This window comes from Narcine bancroftii, chromosome 4 (genome assembly GCF_036971445.1).
Source record: "Narcine bancroftii isolate sNarBan1 chromosome 4, sNarBan1.hap1, whole genome shotgun sequence".
Lineage (NCBI taxonomy): Eukaryota > Metazoa > Chordata > Chondrichthyes > Torpediniformes > Narcinidae > Narcine > Narcine bancroftii.
This window is the reverse complement of record NC_091472.1, coordinates 146,700,534-146,717,620: the sequence shown is the minus strand read 5'-3', so window position 1 is coordinate 146,717,620 and position 17,087 is coordinate 146,700,534.

The window sequence follows — 17,087 nt, the reverse complement described above, 5'->3', positions numbered from 1 at the left end:
AGCTGGGGAAACAGAGGCGGGGAATCAGATATGGGGAATCAGAGGTGGGGAATCAGGGGCGGGGAATCAGTGGCAGGGAATCTGAGCTGGGGGATCAGAGGTGGGGAATCAGAGCTGGGGAAACAGAGGCGGGGAATCAGATATGGGGAATCAGAGGTGGGGAATCAGGGGCGGGGAATCAGTGGCAGGGAATCAGAGGCCGGGAATAAAAGGCGGGGAATCAGAGCTGGGGAATCAGAGGCGGGGAATCAGAGTTGGGGAATCAGAGGAGGGGAATCAGATATGGGGAAACAGAGGCCGGGAATCAGAGGCAGGGAAACAGAGGCGGGGAATCAGATATGGGGAATCAGAGGTGGGGAATTAGAGGTTGCGAATCAGAGGCGGGGAATCAGAGGCTGGGAATCAGAGGCAGGGAATCGGATGTGCGGAATCAGAGATGGGGAATCAGAGGTGGGGATTCAGAGGTGGTGAATCAGAGAAGGGGAATCAGAGGCTGGGAATCAGAGGCAGGGAATCAGACGCAGGGAATCAGAGGCGGGGAATCATAGCTGGCGAATTAGAGGAGGGGAATCAGAGTTGGGGAATCAGAGGCGGGGAATCAGATATCGGGAAACAGAGGCGGGGAATCAGAGGCGGGGAAACAGAGGCGGGGAATCAGATATGGGGAATCAGAGGTGGGGAATCAGAGGCAGGGAATCAGATGTGCGGAATCAGAGATGGGGAATAAGAGGCAGGGAATCAGAATCAGAAGCAGGGAATCAGTGGCAGGGAATCAGAGGCCGGGAATAAAAGGCGGGGAATCAGAGGCAGGGAATCGGATGTGCAGAATCAGAGATGGGGAATCAGAGGTGGGGATTCAGAGGTGGTGAATCAGAGAAGGGGAATCAGAGGCTGGGAATCAGAGGCAGGGAATCAGATGCAGGGAATCAGAGGCGGGGAATCATAGCTGGCGAATTAGAGGAGGGGAATCAGAGTTGGGGAATCAGAGGCGGGGAATCAGATATGGGGAAACAGAGGCGGGGAATCAGAGGTGGGGAAACAGAGGCGGGGAATCAGATATGGGGAATCAGAGGTGGGGAATCAGGGGCAGGGAATCAGTGGCAGGGAATCAGACGCGGGGAATCAGAGGCGGGGAATCAGAGGCAGGGAATCAGAGGCGGGGAATCAGAGGCAGGGAATCGGATGTGCGGAATCAGAGATGGGGAATCAGAGGTGGGGATTCAGAGGTGGTGAATCAGAGAAGGGGAATCAGAGGCTGGGAATCAGAGGCAGGGAATCAGACGCAGGGAATCAGAGGCGGGGAATCATAGCTGGCGAATTAGAGGAGGGGAATCAGAGTTGGGGAATCAGAGGCGGGGAATCATATATGGGGAATCAGAGGTGGGGAATCAGGGGCAGGGAATCAGTGGCAGGGAATCAGAGGCGGGGAATCATAGCTGGCGAATTAGAGGAAGGGAATCAGAGTTGGGGAAACAGAGGCGGGGAATCAGATATGGGGAATCAGAGGTGGGGAATCAGGGGCAGGGAATCAGTGGCAGGGAATCAGACGCGGGGAATCAGAGACGGGGAATCAGAGGCAGGGAATCAGACACGGGGAATCAGAGGCGGGGAATCAGAGATGGGGAATCAGAGGCGGGGAATCAGAGGCAGGGAATCAGAGGCCGGGAATCAGATGCTGGGAATAAGAGGCCGGGAATCAGAGGTGGGGAAACAGAGGCGGGCAATCAGATATGGGGAATCAGAGGTGGGGAATCAGAGGCGGGGAATCAGTGGCAGGGAATCAGAGGCCGGGAATAAAAGGCGGGGAATCAAAGCTGGGGAATCAGAGGCGGGGAATCAGAGTTGGGGAATCAGAGGAGGGGAATCAGATATGGGGAAACAGAGGCCGGGAATCAGAGGCAGGGAAACAGAGGCGGGGAATCAGATATGGGAAATCAGAGGTGGGGAATTAGAGGTTGCGAATCAGAGGCGGGATATCAGAGGCGGGGAATCAGAGGCAGGGAATCGGATGTGCGGAATCAGAGATGGGGAATCAGAGGTGGGGATTCAGAGGTGGTGAATCAGAGAAGGGGAATCAGAGGCTGGAAATCAGAGGCAGGGAATCAGACGCAGGGAATCAGAGGCGGGGAATCATAGCTGGCGAATTAGAGGAGGGGAATCAGAGTTGGGGAATCAGAGGCGGGGAATCAGAGGCGGGGAATCAGTGGCAGGGAATCAGAGGCCGGGAATAAAAGGCGGGGAATCAAAGCTGGGGAATCAGAGGCGGGGAATCAGAGTTGGGGAATCAGAGGAGGGGAATCAGGGGCAGGGAATCAGTGGCAGGGAATCAGACGCGGGGAATCAGAGACGGGGAATCAGAGGCAGGGAATCAGACACGGGGAATCAGAGGCGGGGAATCAGAGATGGGGAATCAGAGGCGGGGAATCAGAGGCAGGGAATCAGAGGCCGGGAATCAGATGCTGGGAATAAGAGGCCGGGAATCAGAGGTGGGGAAACAGAGGCGGGGAATCAGATATGGGGAATCAGAGGTGGGGAATCAGAGGCGGGGAATCAGTGGCAGGGAATCAGAGGCCGGGAATAAAAGGCGGGGAATCAAAGCTGGGGAATCAGAGGCGGGGAATCAGAGTTGGGGAATCAGAGGAGGGGAATCAGATATGGGGAAACAGAGGCCGGGAATCAGAGGCAGGGAAACAGAGGCGGGGAAACAGATATGGGAAATCAGAGGTGGGGAATTAGAGGTTGCGAATCAGAGGCGGGATATCAGAGGCGGGGAATCAGAGGCAGGGAATCGGATGTGCGGAATCAGATATGGGGAATCAGAGGTGGGGATTCAGAGGCAGGGAATCAGATGTGCGGAATCAGAGATGGGGAATCAGAGGCAGGGAATCAGAATCAGAAGCGGGGAATCAGAGGCCGGGAATCAGAGGCCGGGAATCAGATTCTGGGAATAAGAGGCCGGGAATCAGAGGTGGGGAATCAGAGTCCGGGAATCAGAGATGGGGATTCAGAGGCGGGGAATGAGATATGGAGAATCAGAGGCGGGGAATCAGAGGCGGGGAAACAGAGGTGGGGAATCAGATATGGAGAATCAGAGGTGGGGAATCAAAGGCGGTGAATCAGAGATGGGGAATCAGAGGCGGGGAATCAGAGGCAGGGAATCAGATGCGGGGATTCAGAGGCGGGGAATCAGAGCTTGCGAATCAGAGGCGGGGAATCAGAGGTGGGCAATCAGAGCCGGGGAATCAGATATGGGGAATCAGAGGCGGGGAATCAGAGGCGGGGAAACAGAGGCGGGGAATCAGATATGGGGAATCAGAGGTGGGGAATCAGAGGTTGTGAATCAGAGATGGGGAATCAAGGCGGGGAATCAGAGGGAGGGAATCAGACGCGGGGAATCAGAGGCGGGGTTTCAGAGCTGGGGAATCAGAGGCGGGGAATCAGAGTTGTGGAATCAGAGGCACGGAATCAGATATGGGGAATCAGAGGCGGGGAATCAGAGGCGGGGAAACAGAGGCGGGGAATCAGATATGGGGAATCAGAGGTGGGGAATCAGGGGCAGGGAATCAGTGGCAGGGAATCAGAGGCGGGGAATCTGAGGCGGGGAATCAGAGGCAGGGAATCTGACACGGGGAATCAGAGGCGGGGAATCAGAGATGGCGAATCAGAGGCGGGGAATCAGCGGCAGGGAATCGGACGCCGGGAATCAGAGGCGGGGAATCAGAGTTGGGGAATCAGAGGCGGGGAATCAGAGTTGGTGAATCAGAGGCGGGGAATCAGATATGGGGAAATAGAGGCGGGGAATCAGATATGGGGAATCAGAGGTGTGGAATCAGAGGTTGGGAATCAGAGGCAGGGAATCAGAGGTGGGGAAACAGAGGCGGGGAATCAGATATGGGGAATCAGAGGTGGCGAATCAAAGGCGGTGAAACAGAGATGGGGAATCAGGGCAGGGAATCAGAGGCAGGGAATCAGAGCTGGGGAAACAGAGGCGGGGAATCAGATATGGGGAATCAGAGGTGGGGAATCAGGGGCGGGGAATCAGTGGCAGGGAATCAGAGCTGGGGAATCAGAGGTGGGGAATCAGAGCTGGGGAAACAGAGGCGGGGAATCAGATATGGGGAATCAGAGGCAGGGAATCAGACACGGGGAATCAGAGGCGGGGAATCAGAGATGGCGAATCAGAGGCGGGGAATCAGAGGCAGGGAATCGGACGCCGGGAATCAGAGGCGGGGAATCAGAGTTGGGGAATCAGAGGCGGGGAATCAGAGTTGGGGAATCAGAGGCGGGGAATCAGATATGGGGACATAGAGGCGGGGAATCAGATATGGGGAATCAGAGGTGTGGAATCAGAGGTTGGGAATCAGAGGCAGGGAATCAGAGGCGGGGAAACAGAGGCGGGGAATCAGATATGGGGAATCAGAGGTGGCGAATCAAAGGCGGTGAAATAGAGATGGGGAATCAGGGCAGGGAATCAGAGGCAGGGAATCAGAGCTGGGGAAAAAGAGGCGGGGAATCAGATATGGGGAATCAGAGGTGGGGAATCAGGGGCGGGGAATCAGTGGCAGGGAATCAGAGCTGGGGGATCAGAGGTGGGGAATCAGAGCTGGGGAAACAGAGGCGGGGAATCAGATATGGGGAATCAGAGGTGGGGAATCAGGGGCGGGGAATCAGTGGCAGGGAAGCAGAGGCCGGGAATAAAAGGCGGGGAATCAGAGCTGGGGAATCAGAGGCGGGGAATCAGAGTTGGGGAATCAGAGGAGGGGAATCAGATATGGGGAAACAGAGGCCGGGAATCAGAGGCAGGGAAACAGAGGCGGGGAATCAGATATGGGGAATCAGAGGTGGGGAATTAGTGGTTGCGAATCAGAGGCGGGGAATCAGAGGCTGGGAATCAGAGGCAGGGAATCGGATGTGCGGAATCAGAGATGGGGAATCAGAGGTGGGGATTCAGAGGTGGTGAATCAGAGAAGGGGAATAAGAGGCTGGGAATCAGAGGCAGGGAATCAGACGCAGGGAATCAGAGGCGGGGAATCATAGCTGGCGAATTAGAGGAGGGGAATCAGAGTTGGGGAATCAGAGGCGGGGAATCAGATATCGGGAAACAGAGGCGGGGAATCAGAGGCGGGGAAACAGAGGCGGGGAATCAGATATGGGGAATCAGAGGTGGGGAATCAGAGGCAGGGAATCAGATGTGCGGAATCAGAGATGGGGAATCAGAGGCAGGGAATCAGAATCAGAAGCAGGGAATCAGTGGCAGGGAATCAGAGGCCGGGAATAAAAGGCGGGGAATCAGAGGCAGGGAATCGGATGTGCGGAATCGGAGATGGGGAATCAGAGGTGGGGATTCAGAGGTGGTGAATCAGAGAAGGGGAATCAGAGGCTGGGAATCAGAGGCAGGGAATCAGATGCAGGGAATCAGAGGCGGGGAATCAAAGCTGGGGAATCAGAGGCGGGGAATCAGAGTTGGGGAATCAGAGGAGGGGAATCAGATATGGGGAAACAGAGGCCGGGAATCAGAGGCAGGGAAACAGAGGCGGGGAATCAGATATGGGAAATCAGAGGTGGGGAATTAGAGGTTGCGAATCAGAGGCGGGATATCAGAGGCGGGGAATCAGAGGCAGGGAATCGGATGTGCGGAATCAGATATGGGGAATCAGAGGTGGGGATTCAGAGGCAGGGAATCAGATGTGCGGAATCAGAGATGGGGAATCAGAGGCAGGGAATCTGAATCAGAAGCGGGGAATCAGAGGCCGGGAATCAGAGGCCGGGAATCAGATTCTGGGAATAAGAGGCCGGGAATCAGAGGTGGGGAATCAGAGTCCGGGAATCAGAGATGGGGATTCAGAGGCGGGGAATGAGATATGGAGAATCAGAGACGGGGAATCAGAGGCGGGGAAACAGAGGTGGGGAATCAGATATGGAGAATCAGAGGTGGGGAATCAAAGGCGGTGAATCAGAGATGGGGAATCAGAGGCGGGGAATCAGAGGCAGGGAATCAGATGCGGGGATTCAGAGGCGGGGAATCAGAGCTTGCGAATCAGAGGCGGGGAATCAGAGGTGGGCAATCAGAGCCGGGGAATCAGATATGGGGAATCAGAGGCGGGGAATCAGAGGCGGGGAAACAGAGGCGGGGAATCAGATATGGGGAATCAGAGGTGGGGAATCAGAGGTTGTGAATCAGAGATGGGGAATCAAGGCGGGGAATCAGAGGGAGGGAATCAGACGCGGGGAATCAGAGGCGGTGTTTCAGAGCTGGGGAATCAGAGGCGGGGAATCAGAGTTGTGGAATCAGAGGCAGGGAATCAGATATGGGGAATCAGAGGCGGGGAATCAGAGGCGGGGAAACAGAGGCGGGGAATCAGATATGGGGAATCAGAGGTGGGGAATCAGGGGCAGGGAATCAGTGGCAGGGAATCAGAGGCGGGGAATCTGAGGCGGGGAATCAGAGGCAGGGAATCAGACACGGGGAATCAGAGGCGTGGAATCAGAGATGGCGAATCAGAGGCGGGGAATCAGAGGCAGGGAATCGGACGCCGGGAATCAGAGGCGGGGAATCAGAGTTGGGGAATCAGAGGCGGGGAATCAGAGTTGGTGAATCAGAGGCGGGGAATCAGATATGGGGAAATAGAGGCGGGGAATCAGATATGGGGAATCAGAGGTGTGGAATCAGAGGTTGGGAATCAGAGGCAGGGAATCAGAGGCGGGGAAACAGAGGCGGGGAATCAGATATGGGGAATCAGAGGTGGCGAATCAAAGGCGGTGAAACAGAGATGGGGAATCAGGGCAGGGAATCAGAGGCAGGGAATCAGAGCTGGGGAAACAGAGGCGGGGAATCAGATATGGGGAATCAGAGGTGGGGAATCAGGGGCGGGGAATCAGTGGCAGGGAATCAGAGCTGGGGAATCAGAGGTGGGGAATCAGAGCTGGGAAACAGAGGCGGGGAATCAGATATGGGGAATCAGAGGCAGGGAATCAGACACGGGGAATCAGAGGCGGGGAATCAGAGATGGCGAATCAGAGGCGGGGAATCAGAGGCAGGGAATCGGACGCCGGGAATCAGAGGCGGGGAATCAGAGTTGGGGAATCAGAGGCGGGGAATCAGAGTTGGGGAATCAGAGGCGGGGAATCAGATATGGGGACATAGAGGCGGGGAATCAGATATGGGGAATCAGAGGTGTGGAATCAGAGGTTGGGAATCAGAGGCAGGGAATCAGAGGCGGGGAAACAGAGGCGGGGAATCAGATATGGGGAATCAGAGGTGGCGAATCAAAGGCGGTGAAACAGAGATGGGGAATCAGGGCAGGGAATCAGAGGCAGGGAATCAGAGCTGGGGAAACAGAGGCGGGGAATCAGATATGGGGAATCAGAGGTGGGGAATCAGGGGCGGGGAATCAGTGGCAGGGAATCTGAGCTGGGGGATCAGAGGTGGGGAATCAGAGCTGGGGAAACAGAGGCGGGGAATCAGATATGGGGAATTAGAGGTGGGGAATCAGGGGCTGGGAATCAGTGGCAGGGAATCAGAGGCCGGGAATAAAAGGCGGGGAATCAGAGCTGGGCAATCAGAGGCGGGGAATCAGAGTTGGGGAATCAGAGGAGGGGAATCAGATATGGGGAAACAGAGGCCGGGAATCAGAGGCAGGGAAACAGAGGCGGGGAATCAGATATGGGGAATCAGAGGTGGGGAATTAGAGGTTGCGAATCAGAGGCGGGGAATCAGAGGCTGGGAATCAGAGGCAGGGAATCGGATGTGCGGAATCAGAGATGGGGAATCAGAGGTGGGGATTCAGAGGTGGTGAATCAGAGAAGGGGAATCAGAGGCTGGGAATCAGAGGCATGGAATCAGACGCAGGGAATCAGAGGCGGGAAATCATAGCTGGCGAATTAGAGGAGGGGAATCAGAGTTGGGGAATCAGAGGCGGGGAATCAGATATCGGGAAACAGAGGCGGGGAATCAGAGGCGGGGAAACAGAGGCGGGGAATCAGATATGGGGAATCAGAGGTGGGGAATCAGAGGCAGGGAATCAGATGTGCGAAATCAGAGATGGGGAATAAGAGGCAGGGAATCAGAATCAGAAGCAGGGAATCAGTGGCAGGGAATCAGAGGCCGGGAATAAAAGGCGGGGAATCAGAGGCAGGGAATCGGATGTGCGGAATCAGAGATGGGGAATCAGAGGTGGGGATTCAGAGGTGGTGAATCAGAGAAGGGGAATCAGAGGCTGGGAATCAGAGGCAGGGAATCAGATGCAGGGAATCAGAGGCGGGGAATCATAGCTGGCGAATTAGAGGAGGGGAATCAGAGTTGGGGAATCAGAGGCGGGGAATCAGATATGGGGAAACAGAGGCGGGGAATCAGAGGTGGGGAAACAGAGGCGGGGAATCAGATATGGGGAATCAGAGGTGGGGAATCAGGGGCAGGGAATCAGTGGCAGGGAATCAGACGCGGGGAATCAGAGGCGGGGAATCAGAGGCAGGGAATCAGAGGCGGGGAATCAGAGGCAGGGAATCGGATGTGCGGAATCAGAGATGGGGAATCAGAGGTGGGGATTCAGAGGTGGTGAATCAGAGAAGGGGAATCAGAGGCTGGGAATCAGAGGCAGGGAATCAGACGCAGGGAATCAGAGGCGGGGAATCATAGCTGGCGAATTAGAGGAGGGGAATCAGAGTTGGGGAATCAGAGGCGGGGAATCATATATCGGGAATCAGAGGTGGGGAATCAGGGGCAGGGAATCAGTGGCAGGGAATCAGAGGCGGGGAATCATAGCTGGCGAATTAGAGGAAGGGAATCAGAGTTGGGGAAACAGAGGCGGGGAATCAGATATGGGGAATCAGAGGTGGGGAATCAGGGGCAGGGAATCAGTGGCAGGGAATCAGACGCGGGGAATCAGAGACGGGGAATCAGAGGCAGGGAATCAGACACGGGGAATCAGAGGAGGGGAATCAGAGATGGGGAATCAGAGGCGGGGAATCAGAGGCAGGGAATCAGAGGCCGGGAATCAGATGCTGGGAATAAGAGGCCGGGAATCAGAGGTGGGGAAACAGAGGCGGGGAATCAGATATGGGGAATCAGAGGTGGGGAATCAGAGGCGGGGAATCAGTGGCAGGGAATCAGAGGCCGGGAATAAAAGGCGGGGAATCAAAGCTGGGGAATCAGAGGCGGGGAATCAGAGTTGGGGAATCAGAGGAGGGGAATCAGATATGGGGAAACAGAGGCCGGGAATCAGAGGCAGGGAAACAGAGGCGGGGAATCAGATATGGGAAATCAGAGGTGGGGAATTAGAGGTTGCGAATCAGAGGCGGGATATCAGAGGCGGGGAATCAGAGGCAGGGAATCGGATGTGCGGAATCAGAGATGGGGAATCAGAGGTGGGGATTCAGAGGTGGTGAATCAGAGAAGGGGAATCAGAGGCTGGAAATCAGAGGCAGGGAATCAGACGCAGGGAATCAGAGACGGGGAATCATAGCTGGCGAATTAGAGGAGGGGAATCAGAGTTGGGGAATCAGAGGCGGGGAATCAGATATGGGGAAACAGAGGCGGGGAATCAGAGGCGGGGAAACAGAGGCGGGGAATCAGATATGGGGAATCAGAGGTGGGGAATCAGAGGCAGGGAATCAGATGTGCGGAATCAGAGATGGGGAATCAGAGGCAGGGAATCAGAATCAGAAGCAGGGAATCTGAGGCCGGGAATCAGAGGCCGGAATCAGATGCTGGGAATCAGAGGCCTGGAATCAGAGGCGGGGAATCAGAGGCAGGGAATCAGATGCGGGGAATCAGAGGCGGGGAACCAGAGCTGGGGAATCAGAGGCAGGGTATTAGAGTTGGGGAATCAGAGGCGGGGAATCAGATATGGGGAAACAGAGGTGGGGAATCAGAGGCGGGGAAACAGAGGCAGGGAATCAGATATGGGGAATCAGAGGCGGGGAATCAGAGGTGGGGAATCATAGTCAGGGAATCGGATGTGCGGAATCAGAGATGGGGAATCAGAGGCCGGGAATCAGAGGTGGTGAATCAGATATGGGGAATCAGAGGCGGGGAATCAGAGGCAGGGAATCAGACGCGGGGAATCAGAGGTGGGCAATCAGAGGCGGGGAATCAGATATGGGGAAACAGAGGCGGGGAATCAGAGGCGGGAAAACAGAGGCGGGGAATTAGATATGGGGAATCAGAGGTGGGGAATCAGAGGTGGTGAATCAGTGATGGGGAATCACAGGCGGGGAATCAGAGGCAGGGAATAGAACGCGGGGAATCAGAGGCAGGGAATCAGAGCTGGGGAATCAGAGGCGGGGAATCATAGTTGGGAATCAGAGGCGGGGAATCAGATATGGGGAAACAGAGGCGGGGAATCAGAGGCGGGGCAACAGAGGCGGGGAATCAGATATGGGGAATCGGATGCAGGGAATCAGAGGCGGGGAATCAGAGCTGGGGAATCAGAGGCGGGGAATCAGAGTTGGGGCATAAGAGGTGGGGAATTAGATATAGGGAAACAGAGGCGGGGAATCAGATATGGGGAAACAGAGGCGGGGAATCAGAGGCGGGGAAACAGAGGCGGGGAATCAGATATGGGGAAATAGAGGCGGGGAATCAGATATGGGGAATCAGAGGTGTGGAATCAGAGGTTGGGAATCAGAGGCAGGGAATCAGAGGCGGGGAAACAGAGGCGGGGAATCAGATATGGGGAATCAGAGGTGGCGAATCAAAGGCGGTGAAACAGAGATGGGGAATCAGGGCAGGGAATCAGAGGCAGGGAATCAGAGCTGGGGAAACAGAGGCGGGGAATCAGATATGGGGAATCAGAGGTGGGGAATCAGGGGCGGGGAATCAGTGGCAGGGAATCAGAGCTGGGGAATCAGAGGTGGGGAATCAGAGCTGGGGAAACAGAGGCAGGGAAACAGAGGTGGGGAATCAGATATGGGGAATCAGAGGTGGCGAATCAGAGGCGGGGAATCAGAGATGGCGAATCAGAGGCGGGGAATCAGAGGCAGGGAATCAGATGCGGGGATTCAGAGGCGGGGAATCAGAGCTGGCGAATCAGAGGCGGGGAATCAGAGGTGGGCAATCAGAGCCGGGGAATCAGATATGGGGAATCAGAGGCGGGGAATCAGAGGCGGGGAAACAGAGGCGGGGAATCAGATATGGGGAATCAGAGGTGGGGAATCAGAGGTTGTGAATCAGAGGGAGGGAATCAGACGCGGGGAATCAGAGGCGGGGAAACAGAGGCGGGGAATCAGACATGGGGAATCGGATGCGGGGAATCAGAGGCGGGGAATCAGAGCTGGGAGCATCAGAGGTGGGGAATTAGATATGGGGAAACAGAGGCGGGGAATCAGAGGCGGGGAAACAGAGGCGGGGAATCAGATATGGGGAATCAGAGGTGGGGAATCAGAGGCAGGGAATCAGATGTGCGGAATCAGAGATGGGGAATCAGAGGCAGGGAATCAGAATCAGAAGCGGGGAATCAGAGGCCGGGAATCAGAGGCCGGGAATCAGATGCTGGGAATAAGAGGCCGGGAATCAGAGGTGGGTTATCAGAGTCCGGGAATCAGAGATGGGGATTCAGAGGCGGGGAATGAGATATGGAGAATCAGAGGCGGGGAATCAGAGGCGGGGAAACAGAGGTGGGGAATCAGATATGGGGAATCAGAGGTGGCGAATCAAAGGCGGTAAATCAGAGATGGGGAATCAGAGGCGGGGAATCAGAGGCAGGGAATCAGATGCGGGGATTCAGAGGCGGGGAATCAGAGCTGGCGAATCAGAGGCGGGGAATCAGATATGGGGAATCAGAGGCGGGGAATCAGAGGCGGGGAAACAGAGGCGGGGAATCAGATATGGGGAATCAGAGGTGGGGAATCAGAGGTTGTGAATCAGAGGGAGGGAATCAGACGCGGGGAATCAGAGGCGGGGATTCAGAGCTGGGGAATCAGAGGCGGGGAATCAGAGTTGTGGAATCAGAGGCAGGGAATCAGATATGGGGAATCAGAGGCGGGGAATCAGAGGCGGAGAAACAGAGGCGGGGAATCAGATATGGGGAATCAGAGGTGGGGAATCAGGGGCAGGGAATCAGTGGCAGGGAATCAGAGGCGGGGAATCTGAGGCGGGGAATCAGAGGCAGGGAATCAGACATGGGGAATCAGAGGCGGGGAATCAGAGATGGCGAATCAGAGGCGGGGAATCAGAGGCAGGGAATCGGACGCCAGGAATCAGAGGCGGGGAATCAGAGCTGGGGAATCAGAGGCCGGGAATCAGAGTTGGGGAATCAGAGGCGGGGAATCAGATATGGGGAAATAGAGGCGGGGAATCAGATATGGGGAATCAGAGGTGTGGAATCAGAGGTTGGGAATCAGAGGCAGGGAATCAGAGGCGGGGAAACAGAGGCGGGGAATCAGATATGGGGAATCAGAGGTGGCGAATCAAAGGCGGTGAAACAGAGATGGGGAATCAGGGCAGGGAATCAGAGGCAGGGAATCAGATATGGGGAATCAGAGGCGGGGAATCAGAGGCGGAGAAACAGAGGCGGGGAATCAGATATGGGGAATCAGAGGTGGGGAATCAGGGGCAGGGAATCAGTGGCAGGGAATCAGAGGCGGGGAATCTGAGGCGGGGAATCAGAGGCAGGGAATCAGACACGGGGAATCAGAGGCGGGGAATCAGAGATGGCGAATCAGAGGCGGGGAATCAGAGGCAGGGAATCGGATGCCGGGAATCAGAGGCGGGGAATCAGAGCTGGGGAATCAGAGGCGGGGAATCAGAGTTGGGGAATCAGAGGCGGGGAATCAGATATGGGGAAATAGAGGCGGGGAATCAGATATGGGGAATCAGAGGTGTGGAATCAGAGGGTGGGAATCAGAGGTTGGGAATCAGGGGCGGGGAATCAGTGGCAGGGAATCAGAGCTGGGGAATCAGAGGTGGGGAATCAGAGCTGGGGAAACAGAGGCGGGGAATCAGATATGGGGAATCAGAGGTGGGGAATCAGGGGCGGGGAATCAGTGGCAGGGAATCAGAGGCCGGGAATAAAAGGCGGGGAATCAGAGCTGGGGAATCAGAGGCGGGGAATCAGAGTTGGGGAATCAGAGGAGGGGAATCAGATATGGGGAAACAGGGGCCGGGAATCAGAGGCAGGGAAACAGAGGCGGGGAATCAGATATGGGGAAACAGAGGCGGGGAATCAGAGGAGGGGAAACAGAGGCGGGGAATCAGATATGGGGAATCAGAGGTGGGGAATCAGAGGCAGGGAATCAGATGTGCGGAATCAGAGATGGGGAATCAGAGGCAGGGAATCAGAATCAGAAGCAGGGAATCAGTGGCAGGGAATCAGAGGCCGGGAATAAAAGGCGGGGAATCAGAGGCAGGGAATCGGATGTGCGGAATCAGAGATGGGGAATCAGAGGTGGGGATTCAGATGTGGTGAATCAGAGAAGGGGAATCAGAGGCGGGGAATCAGAGTTGGGGAATCAGAGGCGGGGAATCAGTGGCAGGGAATCAGACGCGGGGAATCAGAGGCGGGGAATCAGAGGCAGGGAATCAGACACGGGGAATCAGAGGCGGGGAATCAGAGATGGGGAATCAGAGGCGGGGAATCAGAGGCAGGGAATCAGTGGCCGGGAATCAGATGCTGGGAATTAGAGGCCGGGAATCAGAGGTGGGGAAACAGAGGCGGGGAATCAGATATGGGGAATCAGAGGTGGGGAATCAGGGGCGGGGAATCAGTGGCAGGGAATCAGAGGCCGGGAATAAAAGACGGGGAATCAAAGCTGGGGAATCAGAGGCGGGGAATCAGAGTTGGGGAATCAGAGGAGGGGAATCAGATATGGGGAAACAGAGGCCGGGAATCAGAGGCAGGGAAACAGAGGCGGGGAATCAGATATGGGGAATCAGAGGTGGGGAATTAGAGGTTGTGAATCAGAGGCGGGGAATCAGAGGCGGGGAATCAGAGGCAGGGAATCGGATGTGCGGAATCAGAGATGGGGAATCAGAGGTGGGGATTCAGAGGTGGTGAATCAGAGAAGGGGAATCAGAGGCTGGGAATCAGAGGCATGGAATCAGACGCAGGGAATCAGAGGCGGGGAATCATAGCTGGCGAATTAGAGGAGGGGAATCAGATTTGGGGAATCAGAGGCGGGGAATCAGATATGGGGAAACAGAGGCGGGAAATCAGAGGCGGGGAAACAGAGGCGGGGAATCAGATATGGGGAATCAGAGGTGGGGAATCAGAGGCAGGGAATCAGATGTGCGGAATCAGAGATGGGGAATCAGAGGCAGGGAATCAGAATCAGAAGCAGGGAATCAGAGGCCGGGAATCAGAGGCCGGAATCAGATGCTGGGAATCAGAGGCCTGGAATCAGAGGCGGGGAATCAGAGGCAGGGAATCAGATGCGGGGAATCAGAGGCGGGGAATCAGAGCTGGGGAATCAGAGGCAGGGTATTAGAGTTGGGGAATCAGAGGCGGGGAATCAGATATGGGGAAACAGAGGTGGGGAATCAGAAGCGGGGAAACAGAGGCAGGGAATCAGATATGGGGAATCAGAGGCGGGGAATCAGAGGTGGGGAATCATAGGCAGGGAATCGGATGTGCGGAATCAGAGATGGGGTGTCAGAGGTGGGGAATCAGAGGTGGTGAGTCAGAGATGGGGAATCAGAGGCGGGGAATCAGAGGCAGGGAATCAGAAACGGGGAATCAGAGGCGGGCAATCATAACTGGCGAATAAGCGGAGGGGAATCAGTGGTGGGGAATCAGAGGCGGGGAATCAGATATGGTGAATCAGAGGTGGGGAATCAGAGGCGGGGAAACAGAGGCCGGGAATCAGATATGTTGTATCAGAGGTGGGGAATCAGAGGCGGGAAATCAGAGCTGGGGAATCAGAGGCGGGGAAATCAGAGTTGGGGAATCAGAGTCCGGGAATCAGAGATGGGAAATCAGAGGAGGGGAATCAAATATGGGGAATCAGAGGCGGGGAATCAGAGTTGGGGAATCAGAGTCCGGGAATCAGAGATGGGGAATCAGAGGCGGGGAATCAAATATGGGGAATAAGAGGCGGGGAATCAGAGGCGGGGAAACAGAGGCGGTGAATCAGATATGGGCAATCAGAGGTGGCGAATCAGAGGTAGAGAATCAGAGATGGGGAAGCAGAGGTGGGGAATCAGAGGCGGGAAATCAGAGCTGGGGAATCAGAGGCGGGGAATCAGAGTTGGGGAATCAGAGTCCGGGAATCAGAGATGGGGAATCAGAGGCGGGGAATCAAATATGGGGAATCAGAGGCGGGGAATCAGAGGCGGGGAAACAGAGGCGGTGAATCAGATATGGGGAATCAGAGGTGGCGAATCAGAGGTTGAGAATCAGAGATGGGGAAGCAGAGGTGGGGAATCAGATGTGATGAATTAGAGATGGGGAATCAGAGGCGGGGTATCAGAGGCGGCCAATCAGAGGCGGGGAATCAGAGGCGTGGAATCGGATATGGGAAATCAGAGGTGGGGAATCAGAGGCGGGGAAACAGAGGCGGGGAATCAGATATGGGGTATCAGAGGTGGGGAATCAGGGGCGGGGAATCAGTGGCAGGTAATCAGAGGAGGGGATTCAGAGGCGGGGAATCAGAGGCAGGGAATCAGACACTGGGAATCAGAGGCGGTGAATCAGGGATGGGGAATGAGAGGCCGGGAAACAGAGGTGGGGAATCAGAGACCGGGAATCAGAGATGGGGAATCAGAGGCGGGGAATTAGATATGGGGAATCAGAGGCGGGGAATCAGAAGCGGGGAAACAGAGGCGGTGAATGAGATATTCGGAATCAGAGGTTGCGAATCAGAGGTAGAGAATCAGAGATGGGGAAGCAGAGGTGGGGAATCAGATGTGATGAATTAGAGATGGGGAATCAGAGGCGGGGTATCAGAGGTGCCAATCAGAGGCAGTGAAACAGAGGCGGGGAATCAGATATGGGGAAACAGAGGCGGGGAATCAGATATGGGGATTCAGAGGTGGGTAATAACAGGTTGCGAATCAGAGGCAGGGAATCAGAGGCGGGGAATCAGAGGCGGGGAATCAGAGGCAGGGAATCGGATGTGCAGAATCAGAGATGGGGAATCAGAGGTGGGGAATCAGAGGTGGTGAATCAGAGATGGGGAATCAAAGGCGTGGAATCAGAGGCAGGGTCAGACACGGGGAATCAGAGGCGGGGAATCAGATGCGGGGAACCAGAGGAGGGGAATCATAGCTGGCGAATCAGAGGCGGGGAATCGGAGGTGGGGAATCATAGGCGGGGAATCAGATATGGGGAATCAGAGGTGGGGAATCAGAGGCGGGGAAACAGAGGCGGGGAATCAGATATGTTGGATCAGAGGTGGGGAATCAGAGGCGGGGAATCAGAGCTGGGGAATCAGAGGCGGGGAATCAGAGTTGGGGAATCAGAGGCAGGGAATCAGATATGGGGAATCAGAGGTGGGGAATCAGAGGCGGGGAAACAGAGGCGGGGAATCAGATATGGGGTATCAGAGGTGGGGAATCAGGGGCGGGGAATCAGTGGCAGGGAATCAGAGGAGGGGATTCAGAGGCGGGGAATCAGAGGCAGGGAATCAGACACTGGGAGTCAGAGGCGGTGAATCAGGGATTGGGAATCAGAGGCCGGGAAACAGAGGTGGGGAATCAGAGACCGGGAATCAGAGATGGGGAATCAGAGGCGGGGAATCAGATATGGGGAATCAGAGGCGGGGAATCAGAGGCAGGGAAACAGAGGCGGTGAATCAGATATTGGGAATCAGAGTTGGCGAATCAGAGGTAGAGAATCGGAGATGGGGAAGCAGAGGTGGGGAATCAGATGTGATGAATTAGAGATGGGGAATCAGAGGCGGGGTATCAGAGGTGCCAATCAGAGGCGGGGAAACAGAGGCAGGGAATCAGCTATGGGGAATCAGAGGTGGGGAATAAGAGGTTGCGAATCAGAGGCAGGGAATCAGAGGCGGGGAATCAGAGGCGGGGAATCAGAGGCAGGGAATCGGATGTGCGGAATCAGAGATGGGGTATCAGAGGTGGGGAATCAGAGGTGGTGAGTCAGACATGGGGAATCAGAGGCGGGGAATCAGAGGCAGGGAATCAGAAACGGGGA